The sequence below is a fragment of the Tympanuchus pallidicinctus genome, unplaced genomic scaffold (genome assembly GCF_026119805.1).
Source record: "Tympanuchus pallidicinctus isolate F22 unplaced genomic scaffold, pur_lepc_1.0 scaffold16, whole genome shotgun sequence".
In the NCBI taxonomy this organism is placed as follows: Eukaryota; Metazoa; Chordata; class Aves; order Galliformes; family Phasianidae; genus Tympanuchus; species Tympanuchus pallidicinctus.
Window position 1 is genome coordinate 32,044,588 of NW_026294679.1, and position 11,601 is coordinate 32,056,188.

The following is an 11,601-nucleotide window of genomic DNA, read 5'->3' on the forward strand; positions in this document are numbered from 1 at the left end:
CTGGAACTGGCTGTGCTTGTGTTAAAATTGATTGCAGTATTCCATGGATTTTAAGTACAGTTCAGGTTAAGGCTCGCTTCTATGAATCCCTCTATTTATCCTGCTTCTGTGGCTCTACATCTTTGATGCTACATTCATAAACAGAAAACTGAGCTAGCTACAGCAGCGTATGGAATATTTTTTCTGACAAGGAAACCGTTGTGCGGAACCCTCCCTAGCTGCCATTTTCAGACAGGGAATGAGGCATTTGCTTAACATTTCATTTCTGGAAACTTTTCCACAGCAATGATAGCCTCAGTTCAGGCTCTTTGGGAACTTTGCCTGCAGCACGTTCTTCTTCCTGCCAAAGCTTTAATGGGCAGCAAATGTACCTGTCAACAAAAAGAAAAGATACCATAGTGCACATTATATCAATAAAAAACTAAGTTGCATAACACCATCTTTAAAGGAACACTTTGTAAAACCAGATGGTTATGCTTACACAACACACATCAGAGCTATCTAGTATATTGGAAGCCATTTGTGAATTTGTAAAGTGCATAAAATACTAATGTCATTCTCTTGTATTCCACACAAGCATGAAGATCTAGCTCCAGTAACTTACTCTGTAATTCCTCAGCCCACTGTTTCTTCCTTTAAATTCTACTTCGCCCTTCATAGGCGATTGGCTCAAACGATTGACAAAGTAGTGCCATGAATTCCTACCAGTAGTCTCTACGTTTCTGACTTCTCTTTTTTGTATCACAAGCACATTAAGGAAACTTACCAGTGAAATAATTATTTCTTCATCGTTTGACTGACTGTTTATCTGAAGCAGAACACAACTGCAGCAGTTTTATCCAAGAGCTTGCAACTAATAAAGTATGCAGAAACATGCCAAATAGCATACGTGCTCTACAGAACTTTTAAGTCTGGACTTCAGTCATCTCAGAAGGAAACCTAAACTTCAATATCTAAACTAGTATTTATATAAGATAGAGCTCTCATATACCGCGCACCACTTGAACAGTCTTACCTTTGCTCATATTAGCACTGTGTATTAGGATTTCAAACAAGATGTCTATGGCTAACAACGTCACAACCAGTGTAAGACAGCAGGAAACGGGGCCTACAATCCTTGGTATCAGGGTAGATGAGATTTTTTTCATATTATCTCAAGTGCAGTCATACTTCATTGTGACACTGTGCTGTTATTGAATATGTAGCAGTTAAAAATTGCGAAGTCATTGAAGGAGAACCCACAAAAAAATCACAACAGCGTTTCCTGCAAACACTGCATTTCCCAACTGCTTCTAACAAATTTGAATTCCAACCTCATATCTTCCCAAGTGGATTTGTGCCATACCAGCACACAAATCAGGATGGAGTGATGGAAACTACTGTGTTAACAGCTGTACAGCATCCTCACCCTTGGTTCCAACAGATGCTGTCTTCTTCCTTCCTATTTCCATTTCTCAGTACTTCCATCACCAAATTAATCCACTGATGAAAATACTAATATTAGATACAAGAGTTTGCAAACTAAAAGCAAGCAGAAACCACAACATAAGATCTCCGCAAGTTTTTTTGTGTTTGTTGTTGTTTTGAAATTGTCTGTGTCAGGCAGCATAGGAACTTAGAACCAGCCAGCCCATGATATTATCTGGGGGAGTGCCAGCTTGGAACTTGAGAGATCCAGGTTGCCCCACTAGCTTCCTCTGTGAGCTTGTTGAAGATCAAGTCCTTGGAAAATGTATATATGTTTAGCCTACACCCATTTTAGACCTAAAGTATTATTTTAGATCTCTTCCTTAAGAGAGGTATTTCACAGATGTTCAGAGCTTCTTCAAGGTTCTCTTAGTTAATGGAGATTCTGGAAAGACAGTCTCTCAAATACTTTCACTGTTTTTCAGCCAAGAGAAACATATGCATCTGAACCAAGGAATAAGCATTTTTATTCTTCATTCTCCTAGGCATTCCTTGGTTTTAAACTTACCTTTTCTACACACAGTTGCTAAAGCATGCAGCCTGTTACTCTTTATTTAATATTTCCCTCCCTTACAGCTGGGCCTTACTGCTTAAAAATCAATTTCTTGGAGCCAAGCTCAGATAAAATCATTTCTAGTCTATCTTCATTTTCTCAACATATTAACATCAGCAATGTTTAATGACTTATTAATGACCCTGGTCTGAAATACAGGTGATTTAGTATGTAGCGTGACTTGATATAAGGTGAGGAATTCAACATCATAGCCGTCCAAAAACTGAACCAGAATTTGCAAGGGAATGTATGGACTCCAAGTTACCAAAGGGTGTCTACCATAGATCCATTTAGGTCTTCAGCATGCAGAATTGTTGCTGAAACTATTTTCTTGTGCATATTTTTCTTTGCCCTAAAATAATCATGCCCTGAGCTTTGATCTCTGGGACTATCATCTTATTCCTAAGTTAGTTATATCCTAATTCATTATGATAAAAGCTAATTCTGCATCCAGGCAATGCAAGTTATGGAGTTCTACATGTGCATTTATACATTAAATATTTGCTTTCACAGGAAGCAGAATGAAGTCTTGAAAAAACTAGATTCCCCAAGGAATAACAGATTAATATACATGTCATTAAACTTGTAGAGCATTACAATTAGACAGCTGTGTTTTACTGCTTGGTACACATAACCTGGCTTGCTTAGCTGGGCTGATACCTTGCAATGCACTTCCAGAGTGATCAGTAGTTCAGCCATCTGCAGTTGAGATTTTTCTCCTGATAGCTGCTCAGTAACCTCCCATTACTGCTTTTTATGCCTCTTGTTTATATGTTCTACTTAGGACTGCATCTTCTGCAAAATTCAAGTCAGAACTCCAATGAACATTTAATTCAGAGTAGCTCCAAGTAATAGAGTTGGATAACTGGAGGAGTTCACACCACCCCTGCATGCACACTCCACCTACACCTGCACAGCTTAAGCTCCCAGTATGGGAAAACAAAGATACTTGCTGGTATAATTAAGCACTTCTAAATGTAATTGAATAGGGAGACTGTGAAACCCACCCAGGCAAGTTCTAGATCAGCCATTCATCCCCTACTGTTGGCTGAGGCAAGTTACATTAACACATTGTAGTCTTGATTATTATGACTTTACAGTCCCACAAAGTTTCTGGATGGAAATTAACATAAAGACAGATACCCACCTTTTTTCCACAGTCCCCAGGAAATGAAAAATGAAGCAACTCAAGCAGTCTGACACTCAGCAACATCAAGAGTAATCAAATAAGGCCAATAGTTGAGCACAGGACTTCCTCCTTTTGGAAAAAAGGAAAAGAAAGGCTCTCTGGTAAATACACAGCAAGTTGAAACAACTTACCCAACTATTACACAATATTTCAACAGTACATTTCAAAACATTGCCTTCACATCTTCAATTGAAGGATATTTTCCTGGCAATAAAATTTCTGCAAAGTCAAACAAGAGCTAAGTTTTTCTAGGTCTCCCTGCAATCCATTATAGGCTACACATGGCACTGTATTTGTACTAAGCTGCCAGAGGTTAGCTGCAATGCTTATAACATCTAAGATCCCCTATAGGCTGTATTAGACTCGTGCTATTTACTACTGACCCTCAATTTACTTAAATGGATGAGTATTGCAGTGCCTTTCCTATTACACTTACATGCTACCAATTTCTTTGAGATCTGTCATAATGAAAAAACGTAGAATAAAAAGCAAATAAAATGGTTGCATTCTGACTTGCTTTTTGACTGACATAACATAAGCTATTACAAGTACCTACCTCAGTGACATCAAAAACTTGACCATCTTCACGGACACCATGCTCCAAAATTCCAGAGGCCTAAAAGAAAAAAGATTCATATCTTTAACCTACAGGAAGAAAGTTGATGTTTCATGAAATCATACCAGTGGCATTTTATCCTCTTAACTGACTCTCATTTCCACACGGTCTAAGAAATAGTTTAGGAAACATCTTAACTCTTTTATCCCCTGAATCCTACTGAAATAATCAAGGGCCAAATAATAAAACTACTTCAGCTGCACTGTGTATTGGTATATATTGCACAGAAAAACAAGAATTAGTTGATTTTCAAAACGAGTCAGGAAAATTAAGTAACTAATACATTTGACATGCACACCACTGTGATTTTACAAACAGAGTAACTGAAGGATGAATCAAGCTAAGAACTAGCATTTGTGTCCTCATATGTCCTCATCACATAGCTCACAATATATGCATGAGAACACTGTTAGACTGTGGCAAGACAATAAAATATTCTTCTCTACAATGGACGAAGAAATAAATCAATTTACTTAATTTCTCAGGAGACCTGCAATGAACCACAGTTAACTGTTGCCTGTTTTGAGTATTTTTATCCAGAGGCTTTATTGAAGAACTTTCTGGAGGTACTTGTAAAATCTCTATCGACTTCAATACATAGCATCAAGCTTCTCTCCATGCACCCAGAAAGCCATTTACACAGCCATTGAAATCTAACGCAAGCTAATTCATTTTATCCACTTACTCTTGACAGTTTTGCCCTCCTTGAACAGTAACCACACCAGATCTGAGTATTACAACAAATAATTCTATGCAAAACTTAAATATGCATCATTTTTTTCATCACCAAGCTTATTAAAGTAAAATTATACACACTAGAATAAAAAGAACATACTTCCCACACCTTCCCACTTGCTAACTATCTTCAATCCAGTGTAACCTGCCTGACAGTTTCTGCATTTTACCGGCATTTGAAAATATAGGAAATAGCACAAAGGAAATTTAATCCTTCTGTGGAAATGAAACAGGACATTGTGCTGATGATTCAATTCCATCTGAGACACTGAGATTCAAATATTTGAGGGGAGGGGGAAGTTGATATTTAATTTATAGACAAAATAATTGCTGCTACGTTTTTACTGCACCAACCTCCATCAGCATAGTGTGGGATTCATAAAACTCAACTGGAAACCTGAGTCAAATTATCCAAACGAGTACTGTGACAGCTTACTTCCTTCTGTTTGTAAGTGCTGGAAGACAGCACCATTCTTTTAAACCTGGATCTCTTTGGTGGCTCCCTTCACATTCATGACAGATAGTAACACATTGATGGAAGTTCAGCACAATGAATCAGCAGGCTTAGTGGCCATATAAAACAACCTAAGAGCCTGTATTAATTGCTGTTTAGATGCTTAACAAGAACACGATGTAGAGGCTTCTTTAAGTATTTAATAGCTTCAGGAGGGGTGTCTGTCTTACCTTCACCACTAAAGATGTCAAGAAAGGCATTTTTAACATATTAAAAGCATGTAAGAACACACTAAGGAGTGGACTAAGAACCCGGCACATCTACACAGTCCCCTTTTATGTGCAGCATTGAAGTAAAGGCTTGAGAAATTTTTAACAAGGACTTCTAGCCTAAGACAGCAGGGAATTCATATAGATTCCATCAATTTTGCTTGCTAGTCCATATTATGACATTTAATCCTTAAGTAATTGCATCTGCTGAACTGAGCCATTTTTGAGAGCTCTGAACAAGGATAAAATACGCTGCAGTTAAAATTGGAAGCTCAGAAGCTAAGGGATGTAAATCTCTAGCACATTACCAGGATTTTAATTGCTTCACTAACATTCAAAACTATCAACTAGCCTTGAACACAGATCTTCCAGACCTGTATTTGGCTTTCACATATTAAAATACCTTTCATATTCTGAATATTGTGAAGAAGCACATGCATTCCATCTTCAGAAGGCACAGGAGAGCACAAAGGAAGAATCACAACACTTCTGAACTCAGGTAAGGCATGTGACCTGCTCTAAGCCATAGGATAATTTATGCTGCTTTACCCTAGGAGAAAACAGAATGCCTCCTCAAGTCTGTCAGCCCTCAGATATCACTGTTCATCTGTGAATCACAGAATGGCCAGGGCTGGAAGAGACCTTAAGGCTCATTGATCTCCAACCCCCCTCTCCCCCCCCCCACCACATGCAGGACCACCAACCTGCACATTTAATACCAGACCAGGCTGCCCAGAGCACCATCCAACCTGGCCTTGAACACCTCCAGGGATGGAGTATACACTCATAACTTCTTGGAAATAATCAGAATAAATGCTTAGCAGGCAATGTTTTGATAACACCCCGATTATTACATGCTTTTCTCTTCTTCCTGCTCTCATCCTAGATAAATGCATACATACACAAACACACAGATTTCTATTTCTGAGCACATAGTGCCATCTATATTCTCAAGGTATTTTCACAGTCTCTGCATGAAAACAATTGCTGTGCCTATCCTACAAGCTGAAAGCATTTAAATGCATTCTTTATCGCTGAGGTCCTCCAATAACACATAGAAAAGGATTTCCTAAAACAACAGCTGATTAGGACTATTTAGCTCTATGGGTTGCAAATTTGAGAATCTTGCAATAGCCTTGAATGTCACAAAGCATTAGGCAGCCTCCTTGACATTAAGGCTTTTAAAGACACATCAGAGCAGACACCAACTGAAGCATTTTATGTTTTTAACCAACCACTTTTTTTTCCTGCAAGCTCTGTAATCATTAAAGCCATTAAAAAAATACAGGAACCATGCAGAGACTCAAAGAAGGCCCTCTGTAGAACCTATGCCCATACCTGATAGGAGAAGAGTTGTGAAGGTCAACTTGGCTTCAGATAATTTGACCAGAAATGGATGTAAGGATGGACTTGTCTCCCACAAAAGCTGACAAAATGTGCGACCCTCTGACTTTGTGTTTCACTGGAAAACAAGTTCCCCAAATCAAAACAGGTTTCAGGAGGTGAAATCAATCATGTATATTTGGGCAGTCCTCCATTAACACTCTGTATTATTGAAAACAGCAATGATAGACATGGGCCATGATGAAAGCAGTGTTCAAATACCTGTTGCTTTCCTAAGACCTGTAGTTTGCATCAACCCAGAGCACAGGAGATTACTCCCCCACTGCAGCTAAATAACTGGATTTATGAGACAGGTACAAGGACACCCTAAACACAGATTTTTCACTGTGGAATTGCTGTTACAGTGATGGAAGAAAAATATTTGTATCATAAAAGAAACGCCTTTCCCTTCTGTCCTGGGTAGGTGTACACAAGCACATGAGGACAGGTGAGCTGTAAATTGACTGAGTTGTAAATACAAAGATGTGTTGACATAGGCTTCTCCAAAAGTAACACCTTACAACAGGTACAAAGAGCACAGTGACACTGTTTCATAAAGGAAATTCTCAGCTACAGACCACCATTTTTTCTAAAACAGTCACCACCATTTGCTATGCATTTTTGCCAGTGAGAAACAAGAGCCTAACCTTGTAAATACCTGCAGCAGCAGAGAACCCAGTGTTTCATAGCAGCTACATACAGTGGCATTGTTGCTAGGAAAGCCTTGTCCACACAGTCCATCTATCATCAGCACAAACAATTGGAAGTCAGAAGGCACCAAATCCAGACTACATGGTGAGTGCAACAGGACAGTCCAGCCAAGACTGGAAACATGCTGTATCCAGGCTGGATGTGGCTCTGGGCAGCCTGGTCTTGTGGCTGGTCACACCATACATGGCAGGGGGGTTGAAACTAAATGGTCACTGTGGTCTTTTTCAACCTTGGCCATCTATGATTCTGTGTTTCACAGACATCAAACCCAAATCCAACCCAAGTATTAATCCGGTTTGCAATTCTACTTCCAATTTTCTAAGCCACTAGATTAATATACTACAACATGAATCCAGCAATGAGAAAAAGCTAGTTAGATCATACTGTGCAACACTCCAAAAATGCAGAACTGCTCTACGCAGCAAATACGCCAGTTCTTAGTTCTGAATTAGAAAAGGGAAAGATTTAATACCAATCTACTACTACAAAAAAAAAATACTGCAACTTCATTAAGAATTGATCCCTGACACCCCATCTAAGTTTCCTTTCACTCAATTTCATCTACTCTGCCCATCTCCTTAGACCTTCAATTACATTTAGGTCCTGCTTTTTGACTGGCAATTACATCAAGCAAATAGCTTTTATCATGTCCTCCCTTATTACATGAAATAATAGGGTAATTAAGATCACTGATTTGTGTACTTGTTTTTGCCAGTTATTTTTTAGGCATACATGGGCCTATGCTGAGTACTTCACTTCAAAACTGCAAGTGGAAATTTCCTCATTACAATAATGGAGACCAAGTTGTGAATTTAACATTAACATCCCTTGAGTTCAATGGGAAACAATATTTCTAAAGTCAGTATTAAACTTCTCCATGGCCAAACAGCATTAAGAACTCAAAACTATATTGATGTCACCTTTTAATTTTTCAAGATGGTAGATAACATTGTGTGGGCTGGACTGAATGTATCTGATCTTCCTTCCTTCATGTTACTAATTATTTTTGTCCATTAAAAATCACTCTTTAGGCTTGTATACCAAGATCAGGCTAATAGGCACGCAGTCACCCAATCCCCATTTCATTTAAGTAAAAATGTTGCTAACAACTATGAACACAGACTATATTTTCAAACTTAGAAGTCTTTTTTTTCCAAGTACCTTTTAATTTTAGAAGTAAAATATGGATCTCATTATGACTACAATGTCACATTAGCATACGTTTACAGTGACCACGTAAATCACATTCATAACAGCCTTTTCACCACGACCACTGCTGGTTGCTAACCATTCCTTGAAATGGTAGTTGGATCATAAACATGTCTTAGATCATAAACACCCAAATCTTATTACTCATCTCTGTCTTTCCTTATAGAAGCTTGGATGAATGAATATGTTTTATTTCCTCACAGCAGAAATATTTTCCCCTGGAACTGTTCATAAGGTGTGGCCACACCATTAACTTGCTGTTACAAAGAACCATCAGCCTGTCACTATCCCTGTGGTGAGGTATTCTCCCTTTCGTATCTTCAAGCTAAAGGTTAACTCAAATCTGTATCAAAGATTTCATTACTAACCCTCCATTCACAATCATTTGACCACTGCGGGGTGAAGCAGCTCAAATGCAATCCTTCAGGTAGGGTATGTCTAACTCCTTGCAAAGATTTCATCTCACAATTGGATGCCCCAATCCAAGACAGTAACAGAGTTCCATAATGATCAAATCTTTCATCTGTCCTTTATAAAAGAACTTGTCCTTGGTCTTAAATCTAAACACTGCTTGAGAGTTCTTTCCTTTTCTTTTTTCTTATGATGTTATTCAGTTTAAGTGGAAAGAAAGCTCTATAATGGCACGTTACTGAAGCTTAGAATAAACTGAACAGAAAGAACAGCAGAAGAACAGCATGATGAAAGGCAACAACACAAAAGCCTAAATACTATGAAAGAAAATGCAGTTCAGTTTACAGACCTAACAGTAGCATGGATGATCACTTCAATCTTAAGTTAAATCAGCAAACTAAGGAGGAGGAATGGCGGATTCTAAAACACCATTACAAAACAAGGGGGAATGTTTTCAAGCTCAAAGAGAAAAAGATTAGATGAAGTGTCAGGGGGAAGTTCTTTACAGAGAGAGTGGTGAGATGCTGGAACAGCTGCCCAGAGAGGCTGTGGATGCCCCATCCATCCCTGGAGGTGCTCAAGGCCAGGTTGGATGGGGCCCTGGGCAGCCTGGTTTACTATTAGATATGGAGGTTGGTGGTTCTGCCTGCAGCAGGTGGGGGGTGGAACTCGATGGTCCTCGGGTTTGCTTCGAACCCAAGCCATTCTACAGTTCTATGACTGAATGTAGCTCCATGCTTTGCACTTACCTATTTGCCACTGCCATGTTCTGATGACTCCCTGTTAATTGCCTGATAAAACCAGCAATGGTCTCACTGGCCAGCTTCCATTAAGATGTTCACATCAAGTACAAGAACTTATTTAAGTTCAAGCAGGCAAAATTGTGAGAAAGATCAGATAAATCAAGACAGAAACCTAACATGGCGATGTGAAAAATTTGACAAAGATCACAGAAAGCTTAAAGCAATACATTAAGTAACTAGTTGACTCAAGACGTTCAGTACAAAGGTGAATGCAAACACTGGACTATCAATTCTGATAAGGTTATACACAAATAAAGTGAAAACCAGTTAAATTTTTGAAATGCTGAAATGGAATGAAAAGTACTGCAATATTAACAGGGTGGCAAAGTCTTTGGCTACAGCATACGAGAGCAAGCCAAACTGTAACAGTCTTGCATGCAGAAGCAAAAGAAAAGACCTGCTTACCTTCAGAAAGCCCCAAATAAGCAAGAAACTCCAGCAAAACTTCCTCACCTTCCCCTGTCAACCCTTAAGTGAGGTCTGGAAGGGGTGGGTCCTGGCTCCAGCCCTTCTGGCCACTCAACTGGATTGTATGCACCTGGGCTCTTCTGGGTTGACCCTGCCTTCCCCCCAGGTGCTCCATCACTGCTTCAGACCCTCACTTAGCATTTCCACTACAGTTTTTATGTCAAGGTTGTAACTGTATGATATGCTAGACCAATATCAGATGTGCTACAAGATGCCTTGGATAGCTTTGAAAACCATGGAAGCCTCTAGCATCATTAACACTCCCTGCAACACAAGCAGACAGTTCATGGAAGCAAGATGACAGATGCTGAAGGAAAGCAGTCAGTAAACAAAGGGAGAAAGGGACCTCAATGTCTTAACATCATTTTCAAGCCAGAAAAATGCACACATGGACTCATAGTCCAGGATTAGCAGCAGCTGTGACCAATGAAAACTTTATCTTCCACAGCTTAAGATGAGCAACAAACCTTACTCCTGAATAGAAGAATGTGAAAATGAAGAAATAAGGAAAACTGTAAAAAAAAACTGTTAGCTCTGTTAGAAGCTCATCTAGCTCCTCACTAACACCAGCCGTGGGGGTAAGCACTGAGGATGTGTGTTATGCTGCACGTTTAAAAATGAAAAACAAGTGTAAATGAGACCAATTTTGAGGCCAAACCATATTTTTTCAGTGCAACTTCTTCAGAGGAGATTGTGCGTATAGTCTATATAATGATGCAAGGAAAACAGGAGCTCATAAATATGCATCCATGAACAGAAAACAGTTGGCTAATTCCTTCGGTTTCACTATGGATGATAAAGATCTCAAACATCACTGCTTCAGACCATTTGACATTCAACTGCAAAATCCAGCATGCTCACCCACAGCAGAGTGCATTTAAATCAATGTATTGATTACGTGGTATGCAAGTGAAGCCTAGCAACTTGTCGTACAATTTTGCTTAAAACCACATAAAGGAGACCTTAGAGAATCCCCAGTAAGCTCTGGTTTTTGGCCAACATCACAGACACAAAATTAGTTCACACTGTGCGTGAAACATCTGACTTCCAGTTAGTAAAGCTCTTCTGTTCTGTTGTTAGGATACTCAGCTTCTTACCTGCAGCACGCAAAGGAATGCCAGGTCAGTTCAGGCCTTATTATTACTTACATTAATTTTTTCAGAAACACCAAAGGAAGCCAGTCATCATGTGTGACCATCTGATAGAGAAAATAAACGTATTGAAAACAATACATAAACATGTAATATGAATGCAATCTCAATGGGGAAAAAATATGTTTCAAGCTGTGCCTTGTGAGGCAGTCATTGAGATGAGCGTGCCTTTCTGAGCATGC

At 39.1% G+C, this 11,601-nt stretch overlaps 1 protein-coding gene across 1 annotated transcript in view; it reads right to left on the reverse strand.

Annotated features, from left to right (window-relative positions):
- The window catches only part of ANXA11 (annexin A11), a 751,397-nt gene that overhangs the window by 21,460 nt on the left and 718,336 nt on the right, over positions 1-11,601 (reverse strand). The gene's annotated exons all lie outside the window — the stretch shown is intronic.